This window comes from Protopterus annectens, chromosome 9.part0 (genome assembly GCF_019279795.1).
Source record: "Protopterus annectens isolate FY-2018-M chromosome 9.part0, PAN1.0, whole genome shotgun sequence".
Lineage (NCBI taxonomy): Eukaryota > Metazoa > Chordata > Ceratodontiformes > Protopteridae > Protopterus > Protopterus annectens.
In genome coordinates this window covers 838,959,668-838,985,871 of record NC_056743.1, presented here as the reverse complement: position 1 = coordinate 838,985,871, position 26,204 = coordinate 838,959,668, and the positions used below count along the sequence as shown (strand labels likewise).

The 26,204-nt window shown below is 38.4% G+C and overlaps 1 protein-coding gene across 2 annotated transcripts in view; it reads left to right on the top strand.

Annotated features, from left to right (window-relative positions):
- Positions 1 to 26,204, top strand: part of SYNGAP1 (synaptic Ras GTPase activating protein 1) — a 2,730,366-nt gene that overhangs the window by 45,486 nt on the left and 2,658,676 nt on the right. The window lies entirely within an intron of this gene.

Below are 26,204 nucleotides of genomic sequence, written 5' to 3'. Positions count from 1 at the left end.
TATGGGCCATTTGGAAAAGGAAGCAACTGAGAAGTGAGAAAATATAAAGAATAAAATGTACAGTCTTTTGAAATGTATAAAAAAGAAATATGGACATGGGAAAGAAAGAGAGATCTGATATGCTGCGATATTTATGCAAAGGAGAAAGCCAACACAAAAAAGGCAGCTCCAAAGATATCCAAAGAGAAATACAGGCAAAGGCATCCATATATGGAAAAGTTCACGATAAAAAAATAAGATCACAAAGAGGGAACAGAATAGGAGATTAGTCAAGTAGAAGTTAAAAAATAGAAACTGAAGTTATGGAATACTTGCAAAGTGAAGGATTTAGTGTAGAAAGTCTAACACAGCATGTTAAGTTGTCTGTCTCGCCTTCGTTCTTGCTGGTTGGGATCGGAGCCGATCCTCGGCTCTGACTCGGCCATCTTCTATAGCTCGAGAGCTGTTTACTGGATCGAGGCTACCCCTTATCCCATGATGCCTAGTGCTAGCTACCCAGATCTCGTTTGCCGCTTCAGCTGCGAGGTGTCATTTTTCTGGCTCAGGCTTGTATTAAGTTTATTATAGAACTTTTTTCTATAAAAAATAGTTTTTTTCCTAGGGGTTATTGTTATTTTTAGTTTTATACTTTTGGTATTAGCTAAGTGTATAGTATTAGTTCATTCCCCCCTTTTTTAGAACTCGTTTAATTTAGAGAGTTCTCCCCCTCCTTATCCTTTTCTGTCAGGTTAGCCGTTTAAGTTAGAGGCTTTCCTTCTATCTTTTTTATAGGCTTCCTATTTATATAAAAAAAAAAATTTTAGTTAGTCTGTAGTATACTGAGTTTTTTCCTGTAGACTGTATATTATTGTTAGCTGTTGTTGTGTTCTTTTTTGGTTTCAGGATGTCTAAAGAATCCAAGGTGTCCGGGTTCAAGAAGTGTGACTCATGCTGTCAGAAAATGTCTCTGACAGATGGGCCCACTTCTTGCGTCTATTGTTTAGGTGCTGTGCACCTGCAGGACTCTTGTTCTATCTGCCATGCATTTAGTTCAAGAGTTCTGCAGGAGCGTAAGAATAAGCTTATTCTTAGGGGTGTTTTAAAGCCCCAGGATTCAACGGCCAAGACTCAGCCTGTGAAATCCCCTAAAGTTACCAAATCGTCGGCTCCAAGTTCGGAGCCGTCTTTGGTTCAAACTCTTCCTGCGACTTCGGTTCCAGCCGGAACCAATAGACTATCTCCCCATCGGCTCCATCAGAAACTTCGGAGCCATCACGGAGCCACAAGAGGCTGAGGTCCCCCTCTCTAGAATCGATTCATTCGGCACCTCGGTCTCCCCTACTTCAGAGTGAGCGCAGTCACAGATCATCTCACTCCTCTCGATCCTCTAGGCTCTTGGATCACGACATGGAGAGAGTGGTCAGTAGGTTGCTTAAGTTGCAGGCACTTGCCAAGATGCTGTCCAGCCCTGCTCAACAGGTGTTTGCTCCGTCCACTTCTATCGATGTTCCTCCTTCGACTCCATTGAGCTCGGAGCCGGAGTTAGTTGGGGTTCGAGTAGTGGAACCGTCGGCTCCGATAATTCTTTCTCCTTCGGTTCCATCGTCAGCTCCGATTCCCTCGATGGTGCCGTCCGTCGAGGGATCTGGGCGCCGGGGCTCCCTCATCAGCTCCGAGGGGGCGAGTGGCATCGGACCCTTGTCCGACCCCGTTCTCCCTCTTGGAGCTTCGGCGCAGGTGAGCTTGGCTCCTACATCGGCCTCGGAGCTGTCTCCCTCGGTGCGGAGAAGGATTCCGATTTCCTCGGAACCGGAGCCTTCTCTGCATCATAGCAGGGATGCCTTCGATGTGATGAGGAGTATGCTGGCCACTGAGTCAGCTCCACTATCGGACCCATCTGCTCCGTCCCCTGTAGTGCCTGTGCCAACCTCTGCTCCTCCTCCAGACCCCAAGCGTGGGGAACCGATGCTCCAGGGCACCCCATTGGGTGTTTCCTCTTCTTCCGAGGCCTCCCCTGATCATTCAGAGGAGCCCCCTCGTAAGAAGAAGTGCAAGAGGAAGCACATTGACTCCCCTGAGTCTGTCACTTCTGATACAGACTTAGATGACTCGGAAGGGTCCCCAAGATCCCTCTCTGAAGATGTTTCCTTTTTGAACATTTTCGAAATGCTTAAGCAGAGGGGGAACTGGAATCCCCTAGCCCCTACCGTGGATGAGTCTGTATTCCTGGATGCGTTCGGTTCCCGACCTTCCACCTCCTGGGTTTCTCCGCCTTTCTATCCACAAACAGGTCGAGACTGGAAACAGACCGTCTGCCTTGCTTGGATTACTTTCGAATACTTAGTAATGCTGTAGAATTATATATTTTCTATTATTACTTTTTAACTTGACGAGTTTATGTTCGCTACTTCTACTACCATTGTCTGATCTGATTAATATACAGTGATTAACTAGAAATATATTGACTGAAAATCTTCCACACAGAGAAGTTTCTTACACTGTTTTGTTTTTAGACCCACTACACTTTAGTGGGTTGTTTTGAGACTTCGGGGATACCACGGAGATTACTTATAAAAAATAATTTACAATCATACTTAGGTATGTTACTGATATATCTAACTCTGTACGAATTGCAGGAGTCATTACTGGGCACATTGCAGGTGCTATGAAGAGCACTTCTGGCTAACATCAAAGATTTAAACAATACTAATTTCATGAACTTTAATCATACTTTGACTTAGGAACGGGTCCATTCCCATCATGGTATTAGAAACCCCAGAGAATTGGAGAAATTAAAAAATAGAGAAATAAGGGCTGAGGGAATCAAATCCTCTACCACAGGAACTGCAGTTCACAGCCTTATCCCACTGTGCCCACACCCAGATTTTCTTTGACATCATAGAGGTGCATAAGAAGGTTGTCTGCTTCTCAGTTTTGTAGCAGATTTGTAAAATGTAGACTTTATTATTTACTCATGCAGCATAATATGAACACAGCATGAGTGTCTGTAAAGAAAAATATTGCAGTAGGCAGTAACTCTGAGAAAACATTTGGCACTTTTTCATCCACTTTCATAATTTTTTTAGAAATAATTTTGCATGAGTCTACTTCTGAGTTGACATCACTTGCACATAACTATTAGGGCAAAATGCATATGCTCGCCTTCTTGCAGTGGCAGATTATAAAAGGGGTGATTTTGGTATCCTCCCTGGGTCCATGGCTCCAGGGCAGACCATGACCAGCCAAGGAAATATCTTTCTTTTAAACTTTATGCTATATTTAGCACCTAAGTTAGGTAATTTTAGTTAGCTTATATGCTGAATTTAACAAGAGACTGATCAATTGAAGACTAAGTTTAGATTTTTTCCAAATGCTTAATGAGGCACACTTCAAGAATATACCTCATAATACTCACTGTATCTTGACATTTTCACATGTGCAGCACAAGCCAGTGAAGATATTCATTTTGGGTGCTTTATGCATATATTCTTTTAATTATATATATATTTTTTCTTTAATTAAAAGAATAAATAGATAATTGGCTGCAGCAACAATATATAAATCTCTGTAGCTTTCTATTTCTTGCCTTTCCATGGGCAGCTAATAGAAAGGCCATGTGTATTAAAAACTATAGCTGGTATTTGTGGACATTAGTAGATTGCCAATAGGTTGCAGCACCTGGAGGCAAGCTTTTTTTTTTCCTTTTTTTTTAAACATGTTGGCAGGAAATCATATTTTTTGGGGTAGGGATGAAAGCAACCTGACATCTTTATTTTCTCATTTTAAACACTGGTATTTAGGGTAGTGTAAATTTATGTGAAATAAATTATAATGCTTACTCTCTTTCTTTTTGTTTTCTATCTCTTCCTTTTAATATGCTGGCTAGACAACCAGTTAAGGGGTAGCTGTGCTCTGTATGAAAGTAACTTGCTATCTTCATTTACTCATTTTAAATCCTGGCATAAAGGGCTAGTGTGTTTTTGTATGAAATACATTGGAATATTTATTCTCTCTCTCTATTAATATGCTTGCAGGCAACCAGATTAGGAAGTAGCTGTGCTGTGGAGGAAAGTAACTTTTGCTCAGTTTAAATCCTGGCATTAATGACTAGTGTGTATTTGTGGGAAATACACTGAAATATTTATTCTCTTTTTTGGGGGGGCTGGATAACAGACTGTCCCGTGATAATGGCAACATTCTCTCCTTATTTTCTCATCTTAAAATCTGGAATTAAAGGCTAGTGTGCATTTATGTGATATGCATTGAAATATTGTCTCTCTCTCTCTCTCTGTACCTCTTTTTAATATGCTGGCAGGCAGCCAGATGGGAGGGTGCTAACTGTGCTGCGGATGAAAGAAACGCACCCTCTCCATTTGCTGGCTTTAAAGTCAGGTATTAAGTGCTAGTGTACTGTTTGTGTGAAATAAATGAGGATATTTATTCTCTGTTCTTTTTGGGGTGCTAGATGTAACCTTGAATGAAAGGAAATTACTCTCTTCATGTACTCAGTTTAGAGCCTGGCAGTAAAGTCTACTTGACATTTCTGTGAAATAAAATGGAATGTTAACTCACCGGCCAGTCTTTATTTGAAACTGTCCCTGATTTCACAGAATGTTCTTCTCTTTGTCTAATATTTTAGTCTGCAAGTTACCCTGTTGTTTGCCCAGCTTGCTGTCTGCCTTTGCTGGACTAGTGTGCATTTGTATGAAATAAGTTGGAATATTGGATAACCGTAAATTCATCTTGGGGGTTCCAAATGTGTCCCTTTTGGACAGTGGCAATAAGTGCTGATCATGGAAATAAGGGTAGAACTTGGCTAGGCTTATAAGGGCCCTAGGGCCATTAGCCTAGTAACTTTATATGTTCCTATTTACTCTCTGGGTTTGTGAAACCAAGTTGGAACTGTTCCTGATTTTGCAGAATGTCCCTGACTATGTCTTATATTTTTGGTCTGTACCTCATAAAACTTGAAGTTTTCTGGAAAATCATTGAATGTTAAAGTCATTAAATGTCTATGTGGATGAAAGTAGCTTACCCTCTTTGTCACATGTTCCATTTATATTCTGGCTTTACAAGACTAGAGTGCATTTGTATGAAATAAGCTGTAGGTACTGTTTGCATGAAACCAATTTTGATTTTACAGCTTATCACTGATTTCACCTCATTTTGGTATGTTCCTCATAAAATCTGCAGTTTTCTGGTACATCTGTAAGGACTGCAGTCATTAAGTAATGGCAAGCTCTTCAGTTTCAGACTTCATATTCTTCAGAAAAATGCATACTAGTGTAAACCTTGTTACTATAGAAAATTCATGACTGTATAAGAAGAAAAAAAATCCCAGACAAGTCCTCCATAGAAATGTGTTTATTCAAACCCAAGTGTTTTTGTCCTGTAGCAAAACTGGACTTCATCAGAAATGTAATAAAATAATTTTGATTCATTGAAAGAACCAATGAAGCCAATAAAACATTGTGTACATTGCTGATGCTTCTTCTTCAACATCACACTTTTTCAAGAAATATTCTCAATTAATCCTGGAAAATTATATACCTAAAAATTAAGTTGCCATATCAGTTCCCTATAGACTAAATGATTACACCACTCTTCTCTCTTGGGCCCCTAGAAACATAAATATATTAAAATTAGGACAAGTTATAGCAGGTTTAGCCAAAGCATTATTGCTATCTCCCTTTCTAATGGCAAAAACATGCTAATATATTTGTTGTTTAATTGCCAATTCTGTCATTCCTATCTAGTAAGAAGTATAAGATAATTAAGTTGCAACATAAACAACCCCACAAGTATTGCAGTCAAAATGCCTTTTATTAGTTACTGTCCTTTCCTGGAAGCACAGGGAAACAAAACTGCTGACATTAATAAATCTACATTGTTTGCGTAGCCCATAATCATACACACTAAGACGTCTGTTATTATTTAAAGAAAATGTTATTGTTTCTAACAGTTTTTTTAATGTTTGAAGAACCTTTGTAGACACTTTTTGGTTTAGTACCAGTTTAACAGAAAAACCCTTGGTCATCATAATAATTTGCCGATAGTGACTGAGAATATTCTTGAATTCTCTATTTTCAATAGAGAAATGGAGAAACATTGCTTTATCAAAATTGCCCCCCCTCCCCAAATATATCATGAACCTGTAACTGTTTCCTGGAAATTAGCAGCTGCCATAAAATATGGCCATATTACTAAGACCACGTATTGAAGCCGCGGTGGTACAGTGGTAGCGTTGTTGCCTCACAGCAAGAGGTTCTCCTATTCAATTCTTGGCTGGAGTGCCTTCTGTGTGGAGTCTGCGTGGCCTCCGAAAGACATGCGTGAATGGTTGGTGGAACAGCGATAGCGTTGTTGTCTCACAGCAAGAGGTTCTCCTGTTCAATTCTCGGCTGGAGTGCCTTGTGTGTGGAGTCTGCATGTCCTCCCCGCGGTCGAGTGGCCTCCAAAAGACATGCATGAATGGGCATGCCTTCGCTGAAGGTTGGGCGTTGGGATGGCAACTCGGCACCATAAAAATCGACTGGCATTCATTAGCGGACCGGAGTTCTGCTGTGGCGACCCCTAACCGGGAAAAGCCGAAAAGACAATCAACAACTAAGACCAAGTATAGAGTCCTCTTATGAGATGCATTCAATTCTGGTCACTTTTTTTGTTTCTTCTGACTTACATCTTGAAGTTGTAACACTTGACAGTCACATTCAAGTAACCCAGGCAACACTCGGCTGAAAAGGCAAAGAACTTCCCCAGAAAAAGACCCCAACTATAAGCCACTAGATGATTTTGAATACTTTCCAGGATCTTAATAGAAATAATTGAAAACTTCACAATTCTAAGGGTTACTTCTGTGTAGTTTTTGTTGTCCAGTTGGCCGAATGATGCTCAGTGCTGCTAGACTGCTTGACCAGTGATACTGATTTCAAGGACTGAGGTAGACCTGGGAAAAGGAGTGAATGAAAGACATGCCTCATTAAGCACAGGAGACTTCCAAATTACAATTATGTTTTGAATTTTATTGTAGCTCTTTTACATTTTTTGTCATTGTGTTTATTTGCTTGAATATAGTGCACTTTAAAGAATGTACGAAGCAATGATTTATAAATCACAGGCCAAAATTATTTCAGAGCAATTAGTGAACTACAAATCAAGAACCATATGATTCCAGAAGAATAGAACCACAACAGATGGTCCTCAGAAAATCATCATCGTTTGAGTTGCAGCACAGAGGCAGGCTTATAACTTGTGGTTTCAGCATTTCAGTTTGCTACATCCATTGATTTGCATCCTATGTACTTTGTTTTCTTGTTTGTTTGAAAGGTGTTATTTCTACTGAAGCAGCACTTTTTTACCTGAAACCTCTGAAGCAAGTAATTCACTCTTTTATCTTAACTGTAGCTGTCTCTGTATTTGTTGTTTTATATGCTAGAAGAGTGCAAGGGCATAAGCCCCCTGCAAGAGGAGGGTATCAAGGATTAATTCCCTTGCAGAAGCATGCTGTTTTTTAGTTATTTTAAAATACTGTTCTTATAATGGAAAATTAGTTTGAAGAAGTAGGTTCTTCAAGCTGTGGATCATTAAACTGGACTACATGAATGTGACATTTGTGTGTCATGACTCATGTCACTTACTAAGAGAAAACAGAAAAAATCCTAACTTATTAATGTCAAGTTACTTTGCAGTGAGTTTAAGACTTATAAGGGCAATTCCCATTCGCCATCAGGCTCATTAAAGCACTATATTGCCTGTCCCATATATTAGTGCATTAAGGATCCTCACTTAACCAGGCTTTCCTTTGATTGAAGAGTACGTGGATTTGAGTCCCATCTGGGGTGATATAATCTTGTTTGGGGGTTGGCATAGTGGTTATGGTGTTTAACCCACAAACACAAGATACCGGGCTTGATTCTCACCTTTGAGGGAAGTTGGCTAGACATAAAGTGACCTTCTTACTGCTTACTGACCTTTCAGATAAGCCCAGTGGCAAAAAACTGCTGACATTAATAAATATGCATTATTTGCATTCCCCATAAGTGTACAAACTAAGGAGTCTACTGTTAGCTATAGAAAATGTTACTGTTTCCAGGTAGCTAGCCTAGTACTCCCCTATGAATCAGTGAAGAGACAAAGTATCTGCTTGTGCTGTTATTCCTTTTTGGACCAAGAGTTTGATTTATATGCGATATGCTTGGACTGCAGTGCAATTGATATGAAATCAAGGCAATGGACATAACTAATTGTTTACATTGGCATGATTAACTTTCTTTGTAGAAGAACATTTTCAGACAAAATTATAGGTTTATAGGTTCTTAGGTAAGTACTAGGTTAAGCTGCCTTTGCTGGACATTTTAAGCTTAGTCAGTTTCCCTTTTTGTGCTCGAATTAACTGATCCATTTGGTTAGAGATTCACCTTACCTATCCTGTGGTCAGTAATTATATATTAATCCCTAATGAGAATAACTGGGATCATACTGGGAATAACATTGGACAATGCAGTGGTGCAGCGGTAGCATTTTCACCTCACAGCAAGAAGTTCTCCATTTCGATTCTCGGCTGGGGTGCCTTCTGTGCGGAGTCTGCCTGTCCTGCCTGTGTTCATGTGGGTTTTCTCCGAGTACTCTGGTTTCCTCCCACATTACAAAAACATGTGTCTGGAGTGTTTCTCCCTGGGCCTCCACTGAAAATTGGCTTTGTTCCAAGTTGGACTTTCCCGGTAAACAAATAATTATTAAAAAAAATAAAAAATACTACAGATAATTTGTTGGAACTCATGCATGGGACAAAGCATTTAGGAGCTTAGATGCATTCATATTGCAAAAGGTTAACCATCTGCCTTTCAGTGCTAGGGCAACCCTAAAACTAAACTCAATAACATTTAAACAGCTCTTCAATAGATATTGCCTTCTCTTGCCTGTAAACTACAAAACAAAGATGATACATATTCTTCAGAAATAACATACACTAAAACCTCACTACGGTTTAAACAAGAACTAATGATCATATAATTTGAAACATCCATTCATCACACAACATGTATAAATATAAATTAAGTAACAACAATGTAACTGCAGGCTAAACTAAATAAAAGAATATGTTAAATATCCATCAAACTCAACACATAAATAGAAATCATTTCAACTTTTGGACTTGAAGAAAACGTTTTATGTTAATACAGTTATTTAAACCTGGAAACCAATCTGCAGCTAAATAAATCTGCCATTAACTCTCACAACATTCCAGTAATGTTTTACAATTGCCACTTAAAAGGCCAAGTTTAACTACTTCAAGTGCAAAAAAAGTACATTTCTTAACATTTTCACAACTATTGGTGTGCCTTGCCAAAGCATTTGAGTAATCATTCTTTTTAACAGCTAACACAGGTTCATAAATCCTTCTATTCAAGGATCTAATGGTTTTTCCTATGTAGAATCCATCACAGGAAGAACAAAAAGCCGCATAAACAACATTCTTGATATCATAATCATACCTGCCGTTAGCCTCAATAATCTTATTGCAGTGCTTAAATGCAACAGAGCTGGAATTAACAATAAATCTCCACTGCTCACAGTGTCCACATGAAAAAGTACCAAACCTGGATGAAATACCTTGCTGATGTTGATATTTACCATGTTCCAAGAAGGATTTGATATCGATAACTTTCATGAAAATAAAGTGGTTTGTCACCAATAGCTCTAACAAGGTCAGAATTGCCAATTAGGACCTTCCAGCTGTCCACTAAAATATATTTAATCAACCACATTTCATTACAGATGGGTATAGGAAAAGCTAAAGAATAGTTGATAAACTTTTGAGTGACCAAACCATCAGAGATTTTATTAACTGAGTTGTTGTACAAAACTTTTGTTAAAAATTGGTCAAGCACCACTATTCCTCAAATTCCCTAAGGTCATTCATTTCTCGCAAAAATACTGCCTGGTCAGTAGTTAACCTACTGAGAGGAATCGACTGACCCTTGACCACTCCTCTGTTCATTTGTTTGTGTCTTTCGGCTTTTCCCAGTTAGGGGTCACCACAGTGGAACTCTGGTCCGCTAATGATTGGCAGTTGATTTTTACGTACCCGCTTGCCAGGCCTGATGCACAACCTTCAATGAAGGTACGCCCATTCACGCATGTCTCCACGCAGAAGACGCTGTAGCTGAGAATCTAACCAGACAGCGTCTTACTGTGAGGCGACAACATTACCGCAGCACCACCACTCCTCTGTTCATATGCCCTATGAATGTGTTGATTAGCAAATGTAGACTTCCTAAAAATCTCACTGTTAAATACATAACTAGAATAATCATTAGTTAAATGAATTTCCAAAAAATTCAGGTTATCACCAGATCCTCCAATTGTAAATGCTAAGAACAAAGTTAAATAAACAAACAAACAAATAAATAAAATACATACTTGCAGATAAACACTAGGCTTGAATATGTGCTATTCTTTTGTTCTTACATATGTACATACATATTTCAGTTTTTTCCTGCCATGAAAGTGTTTAGTCACACACTGAATGGCTGTAGTCTGCTTCAAGGATAAATACGTATTAAAATGTAATATTTTGCATCTCCCTCCTTAATTTGTTGGTGTTTAGGTCACATTTTTATTTTCTCCATTATCAGCAATAAAACTTACACATGAGATGGGAATTTAGCTGACTAGCTTATCCCCAATCTATAAGGAGACACCAGAAGGGGTACAGGACATCGTAGTAGTCCTTTTGGGTAGTTTCATCCCAGTGAAGATTTTTCAGGAGATAGATAATTATGGATAAGAACACCTTGATGCTGTGGCCCTTTTTTCTAGAAATGTCAGTCAGAGAGCCCATCCTCCTAGGATCATTTCCTCTAACTGAAACTTCCAGTGCTGATGTCACTGTCTCAGTGGTGTACCTAGAAAGGAACCATGCTTCTCAGGTTTCATTTATTCATTTCTGAGAATAGAAATCAAGGGCTGTAGATAGACATGGAAAGCACATGTTTGTGTCTTCCATATTATTATAAGGACACTAAACTATTTAACACAAATGTTATACTTTCAATGAGCTGTTCTGGATGAACTTCAGTAATCCATAGAGGAAACACCTGACAGTATTCTTAAAGAGAGGATTAAGGCCCAGGCCCCCACAACTTCCACTGCTGGCAGTCTAATAGTCTGAGTGAATATCTATTAAATGAGTCTGCCAGGTGACAGGATCTAGCATGATAATATTTCAGCACTCCTGGTTCTGCCTAGTCTGTTTTTGCTGAGGTTTAGTTTAGCCATAAACTAATGACTTCTCAAAAAGGGTGAAAGAAAAACAGCAACACTTAGTTCTTTAAGTGTGAGATTTCACCCTCTGCATTGCTTTTTCAAACTACAGAAGAGTCAGTGGAGACCATGAATCTCCTGAACTCTTAATGCCCCAGCAGTAAGATTCTCTTGGGACTTGAAGTTTTTTTTTTTCTGCTGGATTCCCAGCAAGGGTGTTGGCCCACAATTCTGATTACTCAGATGGTGTTGGTTGGATGGAGGCACTTCCTCGATCCAGCAGCCTATTTCAGCATTACTACTAATGTGTTTGCAATGGATGTAATAACTAAAATAATTTTCTTTCTTTCCCTATCTGTTCTTTTTCCAGCTCACCCTCCTTTACAGTGTGAAGTTGCAATGAAGAAAGTACAGATATTCTTCTGGAAAAGAGACATCCAAGAGATCTTGCCAATCAAATGATGGCTTAAGTATTATTAAAGATTCATTTTCATTCTAAAAATGTGTGAGCTGAGGCCCATATTAGAATTAAGTGGCATAAGCATCTTTATCCTGTAGGAGCCCTTTTATGGTGATTCTTGAATCCCTCTTTCTTCTGCTGTCTGGAGAAGGCTGGCTGTGATGACTAGGTCATCAGCACATTTACATGCACCTGATGCCAAGTTTCATGGGTTTTCAAGACAAGAACCATTCATTACCAGTTCGGAACTTAACCCTTTGGCTTCACCTGTGCCTAAATTGTCATCCGGCACATGGAGTCTTTGCTCTATGCCTTTTATTCCTTGGAGAAGTCAAGAAGTTTTCTTTGCTTTTAAATAAGAAATATTATTACAAGTTCAGGTCTATCCTTTTGAGTCACATGTGCCTAAAGTCTCATCTGGCTTATGCAGTATTTGCTGTATGCCTTTCATTACTCAGAGATCAGTGTGAACTTTGCTGACTCCCACCTAACTCCAAATCACCTCTACACTTTCATAGATTCTGAGACATCAGGTATTTGTATCAGAATCATACACACACTTTCCACAGTCTCACTTCAGTTGTTAGATGTTTTGCCTTTGGCTGGTATGTGCCACAGTCTCTCTGTCTCTCTGTCTGTCTCTCTCTGTCTGGCATCCATGAGTTGCAGCTGAGTCCTAGAGCAGTCATCTGTGTTTTTTGTTTCTACTTGGGAGGAATGAAAGAAGTCTATGGGGTGAGCAGAGAATACAGAAGGAGCTGTCTTACTTCCTGAATACCATTTTAGCCATTGAGGGCCTTTGAGACTATGTAAGGTGCAACAGTGTCCTTCTGCTTAGTTTGTCCCCCAGGCAGTTGAATTCCCCTGGAATGTGAGCCACAGTTAAATCTTTTTATGTTTCCCCCCATGTCCTAGAACATGTCTGTAAGTAGACGGGTAGCACTCCTTTTCTAGAGTATCATCTCCCTTTAGCATGTCTAATGGAGACTAGGGAACATGGAAGGCAGTTGGTTTCAAGGGAGCTAGGGCCAAATGAGGAGATGCTAGTCCTGGAGCAAGACATTTCCATAACATACAGCCATTGTTCGCGAGCTTCTTGGGCCTCATTGGACCTGTGCAGTGGGGGCATAGGTACAGTTTAAGAAGAAAATCCTTGATACCAGTGAATAGCAGCACCATCATGGCTAAGCTTGAGCACTATCTTGGGGAACAAAAAGGCCATAAGGCTGTTGTCCCCTAGGAAAGAATAGATGGATGGACCAGTAGAGTGAGAGGGAGGTTTTATGATCATAGAGAGCAGGAAAAAATAGATTGGAAGATATTGCTTTTGATGATAATTATCTCATCAGTGAATTTCCGAGCTACAAGCCATGCCTCTGTGCCCTTCCCTAACAATTTTTTCATAAAGAAGGACTGTCACTGACTACCTACCACTCCTACATGCATAAGGTGGCTGCAGAGCCTAATTTAATTCAGTCTGCTCATTTGTCTGCTTTATTTTCACAGTAGTGTAACCAAGGAGAGTATCTTCTTCATTGTGTGTACCTGCAGATGTAGCTCTGGTATAATGTAGACAGACCAAAGCATATATGCAAAGATGATCACCTCCTTTTTTTCCTGCACCAAAGGGCATAAAGGCAAAAGGTTGCCAGTGAGTTTCCAGGTGAGTTTCAGAATGTTTTTATGACAGATATGGCAAAATCCTGCAAATCCATCCTAGAGTGTATTCCACTGGAGCTGTCACTACAGTCCACTGATTTCTTCCATAATGCATGCTTAGATGATATTTCTGGTCATGCTTGAATACCTCTGAAAAGCATTACAAGCTGGGCATGAACTTTAGTTTGAGTTCTTCCTTTGTGGCCACTGATATCAAGGGAGCATTTCATTATAGCAACCATCCAAGAGGACAGCACTGTGGACTGTGTTCTGGTTATTCCTGCAACTAAAGTTGTACAGTGTCAGATATTAAAGTTATAGGTACTTGCCACAATACTACATGTGTGAGTAGAAGTCTGGTTGCAGGAGGCATCTCACCATCCATCCTCCTGCCTTCTGTTTCTCATGTATAATTTGCTTAATCTAGAACTGGAGTATTGTGTTAGAACTATGCATTGTGGTGTTTCGGGTGGAGTTATCAGCTTGGGAAGGTATTGTCTGATGAGTGATCATTATGTCTTGGTGTCAGTCCAATTTGATCTTCTTTGACAAAAGTCATTATAACAGAAAAATCATAGCTTTTGGATTCATCCATATTGTTAATATCTTCTTCTTGATAAAGTATGTAAAAGCAGAAGGGAACATAACTCTTGCTTTTGCCAGGTAATGTCACAGGCAAATGGAAGGCTGCCTAATACTCTAAACCAAGTTTTCTTCCATTCTTGTCATATTTTTTGAGTGTTACATCTCTCATTGTGCCAGAAAAAAAAAATTATTGCTACTTTGTAGTTGTTACTCTCAAAAATGTATAGTTTTGTTTCTTGAAGTGGTATTTTTTATTTTATTTTAGCAGTCATTATAGTTTAACTTTAGTAGTTTCTTCAATTTTCATTGATGTGGCTGATTTGTTTAATGCGTGTGATTGTGGTAGGCAAATAGACCTGAAGATAAAGTAGTAATTACCTTTACTTCAGTTTGCATTTTAACCTTGCCAGTATAGTTCTTCCTACATTTTTTGGGCTTTCTAACACTTGTTTCCCTCTCAGAGCTTTTGAACAGAGAAGTGAGGTTGCTGTTCATGTATAGCAAGGTTTGTACTTGGCACCTCAGCAGCCAGAACCAGTAATTATCTGGTCTGTTTGTTATTTTACCAAAATACAATGTTGTTTGAGCTGCAAGCTACTTCAGAAGCTAGTACATTCTAAAGAAAAAAGGAAAGGTATCCAGGATGGTCAGAAATACTGAAAGTATGCATCTTAAGGCATTAAAAATGCTTTACTATCAGAAGTCCGAACAAGGCTACATCAAAACACAGGTTCTCAACACAAGAACATCAAAATACACAGCACCGATCAGAATAACTCCGAAGTACACAGAATTGCGAAACACGCTACCTGCAGAGATTCAGAAAAAAATGTTTGCATGGGTCCTGCAGAGGAGGCAAGTTTGGTATTAGATATTTGTGGGTTTAGGCATGTGTGTATTTTGGTGTTTCATGTCGAGGTACTGTGTTTTGACAGACCATTGTTTGGACTTCTGATAGTAGACTATTAAAAATGTGGCTATGATTCCATGGATGTTACATGAGGGCTAAGCTAGAAAGGAATTTTTAATCTTGTTACTTAAACTAATCAGAATACGTTTTCTTTTTTTTTTTTTTTTTTTTTTTTACGCTGCATTGATTTTTTTTTCATGTAAAGAAGTAAAGTAACAATATCTGTGCTATCACCAGTGAGGATGGACTAGTGTTAGACTGGTGTCTAATATTCATTTACTGGACTTCTGTAATATTCAAAAAAGGAAAATTACTGAGATGGAGAAAGGTCAGTGAGTAATGCATAAAATATTTTTCTGAGTTACTTGAATGCTTTAACAGAAATACCTTTTGGAAACAGAATGTATTCCTAAAACCTTTCATACATTTGCAGAAGGGCTAGAAGTAAGGTGAGGGTTTTCTTTGGTGGCAGAGGCTGAATAGGCAATATATTTCATAATTATAAGTGCAGTGTGCTTATGAAGGACATTATCCTGATCATTAAAAATACATGTATTACTGTTTTTTTTTTTATTAAGTTCCTTTGGATATTATTTTGACTCCAGTTTAAAATAATCTTCTTTCAGATTATCCTTAAACTATCCCTTTAAGTGCCTTTCTGGCATTAACTTGAAAAAGGAATACTTCCATTCTTTTAATGTAAAATGGAGCATGACATACTCTCTTAATATCTAGAAGTCACTTCTGCTTGTTGTCAGTAATTCTACAAATAGAGTAACTTTTGTGAGAGGTATAAATACTTGTTACTTCTTTTTTGTGTCTCTGTGATCTTGTATTACTTAATTTCTTTCCACAATCTTTGAATATTACAGTTTTTGGCTGTATGACCTAATCATTTGTTTGGCATTTATTTAACATCTGCTAGTCATCCCTTCATGAAATTTCCACTGTTCACAACTGGTTTGTTTGATGCTTACTCTTTTATTTCTTTACTCTCTTTTTGTTTCTACAATACAAATTTGATATAGTTGAGCATGATAGTTAAAACAGAAAATATGCATGTTTTTCTGTTTGATTTTAAAATGGTACCATTTGTTAGTTTAAGATATTCTTTGAACTGTTTAATATTTGCATTGTAGTGATCATTGCTTTAAACACAATAAAAGAGAGTTTAAGAGACCCACAGGACTAGAGTAAAAACACTTCAGTGTCAGTCTTATGCAGAGTTTTAACAAAAAAATCTGTCCTCTGGGGCAGCACTGATTTTGCACCCCCCTCCCCCCATGAGCACTTTGCATGCAGAATTATTTATTTATACTTTTTGTTAACTGGGGTAGAGCACTGATCTCATTGTACCAATTTCAGTGAGCTCCCAGAATGTGATCAGACAACAAGTGAAAAAAATATATAGTAAGTAGTAGAACTATATCATAAGAGGATGGCATGCCTCTCAAGTATACCTCATTAAGAAGAACATTCATCATTTTGAGTCTTAAAAAAAATTCATGTTCCTCTTTGTCCCACATTGCAAGGGTCTGTCATACATTTATTATTAAGAGGTTTAACTGATGACCATAGTAAGTAAGATAAGCCAAGTATTCACTACTTGCAGTACCAATACTAGCCCCCAAGCTGCCCTTTTTATTTCTTTCTTATGTAGCTTGCTTAAAGCCGTCTGATGTGATAACCCAGACCTGCTCTTGTTCTGTAGGCTTTCATTTTCCAGGTGTATTACATTGTGTTTCCTGTGTAGAGTCTAAGTTGTAGTATTTTCATTGTTTGTTCATCTTTTTCCAAAGCCCTTTCCACTCTGTCACATCTCATGTCCCCAGCATTTTTGTGTCACTTGCTTCTTTTCCTTCTGAACTCTCTGCAGTGGCATTAAAAAATCATTACAGCTAGAAATTAACTTTACAGGACTTCACTAGTAGCCTGCCTTAGTATGATCTACATTTACTGCTGCCTTCTATGTCCAATTGTCTGTTCATTACCTGACTGAGGCTATTTTCATGGAACTGACTTCATGACCTGAGAATTTATTTGCTTCTGTTTTAATGGTCCGTATTAAAATTTGAATCGGCTGCATCTGCATTACCCTCGTCATTTACCAATTTGGTGAGCCAATCAGACAGCTTTAATAAAGATTTTGTTGTTTGACCACCCTGCTATAAATCCTTGTTTACTCAGATCCTTTTCCTAAGTGACTGCTAGGTAATTTGCATTCATTTAAGAAGTTCATTAGTTCATTCTTTTGCAGTACCCACAATGTTCATTTCAGTACCTAGGGGAGTCAGAGCTTATTATAACAAGCAGTGAGTGTAAAGTAGGACATCAGTCCTGATCAAGATGCCTGTCAATTCGCTGTTAGAGTGTAACCAATCTGCTTACTGACATGTTATAACATGGGAGGAAACCAGAGCCCATGGCACAAAATGCAGCGCCAGAGGGAGGACGTAAAAACTGCACAGAAAGCCCCCTTGCTGGATATTGAACCTGAGAATCTCCACTGAGGTTAGGTTACAATAACAGCTTGGTAATTTTATGCCACTGACTTGCTTCCACTGCTCTGACACCTTTGCCAATGTTTAGGTTGCAGATACTACTATTCCTTCTGGTGTATTGTGTTAAGAGGTGGTTAGGAGTTTTCTATTTCTCCCCTTTGTTCTTTAACAGTTCTAGGTTGAATTCTACCCAGCCTCATTACCTTGTCCACCTTTAGTTTTATAACATTTTGCCAAAACCTTTCTTCTTTGAAGAAACCCCAATCCAACCCAGAGTGTTTATCTGGGCCAGATGTAGACTCTCTCCTTTACTTCCTGACTTTTATTTATGTATCAGTTTTAGCAACAACTTTGCATTCTTTTAGCTGGTATTGACATAAACACTCTATAATCATGGTTTAAAATTGAAATAGTTTTTTATGCGGCTGGATCTGAAATGTTTTTATCCTGTTTGGACAAAACAGTCACCACAGCCTTCTTACAATATGCTGTTAAAATGTTGTTAAAACCCTCCAGATCCTAATCACATTCTTCCCTTCTTACTTCCAAACTTCCACAGGATTACCATCCGTTCCTGGAGACTTAACTGTTTTTTTATTATACTTCTCTATTTTCATCTCATTCCTTCCTATTTTAGCTATTAATTCCTGAGTCTCTTTTTACTCTAACCTTGGAATTATTAAGTCTTCCATAATCGTTTCCATTTGTGCCTTTTCTTGATTTCCCTATTTCTGTGTGTTGTACAAATTTTCATAGAACTTTGAAATATCTCTGGTATGTCTATAGAGTCTCTGGTTATTGGTTATTTTTGTATTAATAGGCTCTCAAAGTCTGGCAATATCCCTTTCTATTTTCTTTTGCCTAAGACTTTATTCTAATAGTTTTTGTGCTCTGGGGTTATTATCAAAAATGCTTGTTTAACAATAACCTTTCTAAACTGTTGCATAATATCCAAATACTCCATTATTTTGCCTTCAGCAGTCAATAACCGATTCTTTTCTTGTTCTGAAAGACTTCCCTTTGTCTGCAATACTTTAACCTTTGATAATTTCTATAAATATTTTAAATTGCATTTTCATTTTATCCTACTCTTCGGCTCTCCTTTTTGAAGCAATTTGAATCTTCCTCATCAACTCTTGGATCATTTCCACCACCCATTCCTTACATTTTTCTTTTATAGGTAAGCAGGAAAGCAGCAGTGTCTCATTTTTACTTAATTACCCTGCCTCTTTATCTTGGTCTTTTTAGTACATTGCCTGAAATAGTTATTGAATATGTTTCAAAGTTATCAATTAAATAGCTAAGTTCCTTTGAAATGTAATACATTCAAGATGAACACCACAGCAGCAGCCAAGGTGTGTGGGTTTACCGAACCTGCACAAGCCAACTTCCAAATGCTTTGAGTGCCTTCCAGGTTCTCTCCCTGCCAGAAGCATGCAGAAAACTCCTGTAAAAGGCAGGAGGAGTGCCAAAAGCTTCAGAGCTTTTTTGCTCCCAAAGTGAGCACTTCTTTGACTGTTCACCTGTTAGTCCATTGCAGTCTTCAAAATGGTTAGACAAGTCCCCTTTGGGGAAAGCCTTTTTTCCTCATTGATTTTTTAGGTGAAATATTTTGCTTTCTGACAAAAATTCAGTGCGAGTGTGTGTGTGTGTGTGTGTGTGTGTCCATGTTCGCACCAAGAAAACAAAGTGAAAGGGCCGAATATATTTTTCTTTACTGTTATCTGTTTTGAGTGCTTTGTGAACTTTTTATTTATAACTAAACACTGTATCAGTTTTGCTGTTTAGAGTGTTAGGGAAAGAATATTGTGCTTTTGGGGTACTGGCATTGTAATATTTACCTCAGAACCACCATTTCCTTCTCTCACATACTTACCAATGCTTCAAGGCTACACTACCCTTTTCAGTTCTTCCTCCTCATCTTACCTATCTAGCAGCAATCTGCTTCCTCAGCATTATTTTCCCCAGTGCACAAAAAGAAGAGATTTGTTAAAGAGTCTTTAAGATATTTCCAGCTCCTTTGTTGCCTAAGTCACTGGTTGATGACTCTGCAATGACCAATCATTATTGCTCAAACCAGCCATCTTTTTTTCGTTCCAATCCTCTTAATGTAGTATTAGCAGCCCCCAAAGACAGGGGGGTAGCCACATCCACTCCAACTCTAAGGAAGCCCTTTTTGGGCCAGAGAGAACCACCTTTGTCACTTACTGGGGATAGGTGCAGGTGAAGGGCTTTCACTTGTCCATAAAGGGAATGCAGAAGCTAGGAATAGTGTGCCTAAGGGGGCTTACCAGGCAGGAGGACAGTATCCCTGGTCAGAAAAACTGCCAAGCTATCGCTATCACTAGGAGTATACTTGATTTACTGTGTTTTGCTAAGTAACTGAAACTGATGGCTGAATTTTTAATACATAGTCAATCCTAAGGTAGAAAACAAACAAACAAAAATCCTTTTCGATCTGACAGGATTTTCCAGTCATAAGCTCCAGTTTCCTCCCACATTCCAAAGACATGCTGTAGGTGGATTGGACACTCTAAATTGGCCCTAGGCATGAGTGTGTGCATGTGCCTTCTGTGGAAGGTTGGGCGCTGGGCTGGCAACTCATCACCATAAAACTCCACTGCCAATCATGAGCGGACAGGTGATCCGCTGTGGCGACCCCTAACCGGGAAAAGCCGAAAGAAGAAGAAGAAAAAGAAAGTGAAGCCTTGAGGTGGGGGGGGGGGTTCTGAGAATTCTACACATTCTGAGTTTTCAGATTCTGAAGAAAGTATTTCTGGAGACATCCCTGATAAAGAAATCTCCTTTTCAGAATTTTATCTAATATGACTGAGGTTTTTCACTGGGAACTGAGTAAAGCCTATAGGACTCAGAAAATCTATTATGATTTAATACAACTACACAAATACCTAAAGCAACTCACATTCCTTATGTTTTGCCTGCTGTAGAGGATATTTTTCTTGACAGATTATATAAGGTTCCCCAGTCTCAAAAGTACTTGTTTTGTAATCATAAAGCAGATCCAGTAGTGACTTCTCTACCTCAATCTACTGCTGCCAAACAAGTTACAAATTTTAACCTAATTTGCTCAAATAAAGATGGGAAGGCAATGTACAAGTTAGGTAAAGTATGATTACAGTTCATGAAATTAGCATTTTTTCAATTTTTGATGTTAGCCAGAAGTTCTCTTTGTAACACCCACAATGTGCCCAGTTATGACTCCTGAAATTAGTGTGGAGTTAAATGTATCGGTAACATATCTAAATACAATTGTAGATTCTTTTTTTATAAGATCCATTGCTCCTACTACTACTGGAACTGCCTGGGTATCTTTCTTCCACATTGCTCTCATTTCTGCCTGCAAATCCTGATATTTTATAACTTTGTGTCTCTCTGTACGCAAGACACTGTCGTCACTGGTTGTAAAGATTTCATTGATCAGTGCTACATTTGTTTTATTTTCATGGACCGTTATATCTGGTCTTCTGTCATCTATCTTTTAAACTGTTGGTAATGGGTGATCCCATGTGAAGTAGACTTCATCATTTTCTATGATGATTTGTGGGTCATGCTTCCAGTGTTTTGCAGCTACTTCTATATAATAATGATTGCACAATCCCAGTGCAACAGTCTTGCCACATTATTATGCCTTTCAGTATACAGTCATTCTGCCATTAGTATGTCACAGCCAGCAACAAGGTGTGCAAATGTTTCCAATTCTGTTTTACAAAACCTACATTTGTCTGTTTCTCCCACATGTTCAATCAATCTAGAAAACCAGTGCGTGCGTAGTCTACTATCTTGGGCTGCTAATATTAACCTTTCATCTTTTGGTTTGAATTCGCCTCTCTTTAACCATTCCTGCATTCGATCCTGATCAACATGAGATGTCCCAGGAGTTTTCTGTACTTGCAACTACACTTATGCATTTTCTGTTTCTTGCCTTCTCATCTGATCCTTCACCTCATATTCTTTCTTTTGTTTTTTGGCCCATTCAGTTGCTGCATGATTTTTATCTACTTCTGGTTTGATTTCCATTCCCACTTGATGCCAGTATGCTTCTGCTAGACTAAGCAGGTGAGTCATCTTAGATTTATCTTCATGTTTCCAAACTTTCACTATGTTTGGGTCTTGTGAGGTCAGCAAATATGTATGCAGTCCCACAATTGCAGATCTGTACATGTAATCAGTTTCAAGGAGGCCCATACCTCCTTCGGAATGGGGAATATATATGACTTTCTTTTATGACCCTGTTGCCATAATTGAATTTTCTTCTAAATTACTATAAACTCTGTCATCATCAATTCGAGTGTGTAGTTTATACATCATTGGAAGGCAACTTATGGGTCTATAGTTTTTAGGGTAGCTTGCAGGGTCACTCTTAAGTAGGAGCAACTCTGTTCCTGTTGTTAGCCAGTGTGGTGTCTGTTCGGAGTGTGCATATAAATAGTTCTTACTCATGGTTAAAATCTTCATGTGGAGGTGTTAATACTTTTAGCCAGAAGTTAGGTACTGCATTTAGGCCTGTGGTTTTCCAGTTAGAGGCTTTTCTTAACTTTGCTTCAATCTCTCTGGCCGTTACTTCATCTCATGACATATCCTGTACATTTAATCTTCTTTTTCTATATTTTTCTTTTTCTATTAATTTAGCTTCTTTATGTTCCACATGATCTTCATAAATATTTCTCCAAAATGTATCTATTTCTTCTTTTTTTGGTGGTCTTTCAATTCCTTTTACCTTGTTTCCCAATTCTCTATAAAACATTTTTGGGTCATCAATAAATAGATTATTTTGTACTTTTCCTTTATATGTATCTGTATATCTTCTAAGGTTTCTGCCTGTGCTGATATTTTTAGTTTTTTACTTGCGATAGTGCACGATAAATCCTCATCCGTTATAATACTGCGCATTGCTTTTATCACGTCTATCTTTCTGAGTATATTTGTTGATCCGTTCCCTCTTCTATACTTTTCTAACAGTGACACTTCTTGTCTTAATTGCTTTCTAGTTTTCTCTGTTTGATACTTTCATGATGGCATTTGATTTTTCCCCATCCTTTCCCTTACTACCCTGTGATCTTGTGGTAGGACTTTATCTGTTATTAATTTGGCTGCACAGTAATGTATCCAGTTTACTTCTGTTATTTTGCATGAATCTCTATGGACAGTCCCAATTAGTGTATTCATTTGTTTTATCAAACTTTTAACTTTTGTGGTTTTATTGACCTTCTGCAATCTGTTTCTTTAATTGATCTTAATATGCCTATCCATCTCTAGTAAATCAAGTAACTCTTCTCTTAGATCATATTCTTCTCAACTGAGGGCACTTTCTTTGTTCTCCATTTCTTGTGGGCATTCTGTAGAAAGTACCAGAGCATCTTAATGTGCCACGTTCTCTTCAGTTTCACCCTGTGTCATCCATTGCTCTTTCATATGGGAATTCACTGGCCTGTCACTCCACAACACTGACTATGTCAGAGTTGCCACAGTTTCCTGTTCTTTCCCTTGCTGTATAGCTCCAACTGAACATTTGTACTGGCTTCCAGTGGGAGGCTCCAAAGTATCTTCATATGTCAACTGATTAGATGCTTCCTGCTCCACTGGTTTCTCCTTAATTTGGGTGTCCATTGCTCTGGCCTATTGTGTTATCTGAGTTAAATTTCCTACACTAAATCTTTCACTTTGCAGGTAATCCATAACCTCAGCTACTGTTTCTTTAACTTCTCCATTACTAATCCTCTTTTCTACTTTTCCTCTTTGTTTTCTTATTTTTTGTTTTGTAAAAGTTTCCACATCCAGATTCCTTTGCCTGCATTTCTCTTCAAATATCTTTGGTGCTGCTTTTTTTGCATTGATTGTTTTGCTTTCTCTTTTGCATAAATATTGTGCCATAGTAAATCTCTTTTTCTTTCCCATGCCCATATTTCTTCTTCAGATGTCTCCTATGCATCTTGTTTCTCCTTACTGTTCCCTCATGCTGTGATATGACCTGTGTTAGACTTTCTGCACTGAATCCTTCACTTTGCAAATATTCCATAACTTCAGCTTCTATTTTTTTAACTTCTACTTGACTAATCTTCTGTTCTATAGTCCCTCTTTGTGATCTTATTTTTTTTTGTTGTGAAATTTTCCATATCTGGATACCTTTGCCTGTATTTTTCTTTAAATATCTTTGGGGCTGCCTTTTTTTTGTTTTTTTTTTTTTTTTTTTGATTAATTTGTTTTTGCATATATATTGCACCATATCAGATCTCTCTTTCTTTCCCATGTCCGTATTTCTTTTTTATGCCCTTCAAATGTCTCCATTTTTATTCTTTAAATATTTGCACTTCCTCAGGTGCTTCTTCTTCCAAATAGCACAAGGTTTCTTGGCCTATGTAGTGCTTTTCATGGATCTGTTGTATTAATGAACACAACTTTTTATTTGAAGCTTCTGTCAGTTTTTATTGTGGAAGTATTTTTCTTTCCTCTCTAATTTCTCTCTTAATCTTTTTGTATATCTTTTGTCTGGAAATCCTGGGCTTCTTGCATAATAGTAACAGTACATATTTTTTTTCTTTCTTATCCTCAATAATCCACTTTATTGTCTGTATGGCTCTTTTTTGTTTTTGTGATTTGTGGAGTGCTACTTTCTTCTACAAGAGGGCGGGCCATCCTCCCCCTGGGCCTGGCCTAGTCCCATTATAGGAACATTTCTGTGTCTTGAGGATTCTATGCTGTCATTTTTTTTCTCTTCCTGGTACCAGTGGGTCTGCCAGGATTGGGCACTTTTTATCCTGGGGCTTGTGCATCCAGCTATCTTCTTTATTTTTTTTACCTAATTCTGTCCCTGATATATGCTATATAAAATACAGTCTGTATATTAGTGTTGTCTTGGTGAGATTTTATGAAAAATAGGGTCCACCTTGTGAAGGTACTCACCAAGACTTGAGGATGAATTGATTTCCAGCAATACTTCTCTCATTTTGCTGGTTTTATCATCTCTCAATCCGGACCCATGAGGAAAATATAATGCTACCTCAGATCAGTGCAACTACACACTTTGACTTTTCAGATTCTAATTATGGGATTTGTACAAAGGGAGACTGGATGGAGAGGAGACCAGATAGCTTGCAATACAAGTCTATCATTTTCTCTCCATTCCCCTCCAGTCGGTCATCACACATCACAGATGCTTCAGATCTGGGGTGGTGAGCGGTTTCAAAAGAGGTAAACGTGCAATCTCTGTGCGATCCTGTAAAAGCACAGAAGCACATAAATTTACAGAAGCACATCATTTCAGGGAGATGTTGGCTGGTATCTTTGTTTTGAAGGCCTCGAATCATGTGTGTTCCCAAGAAGGGTCTATGTTATATTCTCGAAAGCCGACAATGTCGAATCTGACATTGGCGGCACAAGAATATGGAACACTCAGAATCTCGAGCGTGTAAACAGACATTCCTGTAAGGGGAGATTTCCATTTACTGCAATGTAGTGTGGTCTCAGAGTTGGTATATCTAAGTAGGGGGGACTTTGGGGGGGCGCAGCCCCGCATGTGTGGGGTGCGGGGGGGCTTGCCCTCCAGCTTAAACCCGTTAGGGTACTTTTTTCTTTTTTTTTATTTTGTCTTTTTATAAGGTCGACGTTTGAAGACATCGACCATATGGTGTCGACCATATGTTGTTTGATGTTTTCAACCGTCGATCTTATAATATAGACCCCCCCCCCAAGAATGTGCTAGTGTGCACAGACAACATCACAATGGTGTGGTACATAAACAAAGGGGATACCAGATCCAACCCCCGTTTATAGACCGGCATAATTATTTGCATTGATATACTGTAGATCATTGTAAGCCTTCTGTGTTTCCATTGAAAAAGGAGGACAGCCCTAGCCTACTCAGTTTTAGATCAGCACTTACACTTTGTGACTCTTTCAAATTGTAGGAGAAAGACTTATATATTAACAATTGCATTCATTTTCCATAAGAAGGAATATGCTGTTAAATTATGATATAATCCTGTAGGTGAGGGCACCTTTCCTGGATATGACACTCCTACAGGTGGACTCTGGATTTGCACTACAGAGTTATACTTTTTTGTAGGGTTAATACCTTGTGGTAAAAGTCTGAGATATTATGCTAAAGAGCTTGTGCGCTTTTAGTTCTTTCTAAGGGCATTGTTTGATTTGTTTCCAATAGAAATTGCTGTAAAGCCTGCTGCTGGCAGTTGATTTCCAGAAAACTCTTAACAGCGCATAATACCTCTCCATCTTCCAGTATTAAGCAGCAATTTTTGTCCAAAATATGAACAGCCTCCTCAATGCCACAAGGTTTCTTTGCTATGGCAGAAGATATAAAATGATTCACCAGTTGTATTCAAATAAAAAATTACCTTCTTGCTGCCTCATGGTTTTCCCTTGTATTAGCACAGGATATGAATGGTAAGCAAAATTGCAAGGTATATGGAGTTACAATGTCAAAGAAATTCTATTCAGGTTCTCAGTCTTTCTTATAATGGGGTATATGATAATATAATTTATTAATAATTTTGTAAAAACAGACCCTGGGATTTCTTAATGCATTCACTAAGTGTACACCATTCTGAGGGAACAGATAACACAAGAATAACTCACACCTTCTTCCTCCTAATTTTAGTTTTCCTACTGATTTTCTTGTGGGGGGATTCATACATGTACACTTAGTGTAATCTTTCTGAGAGTCTGGAAAGCATAAAAACGTGGTATGGATTTTCTTGAATACAGGTTGAGTACACTTAGTGTTAATGAATCTGGCCTTGAATCTTATTGCATTACTAATTGTTAAAATTTCCAGTCTATACATCCAGTTATCAATTGACAGCAAGTG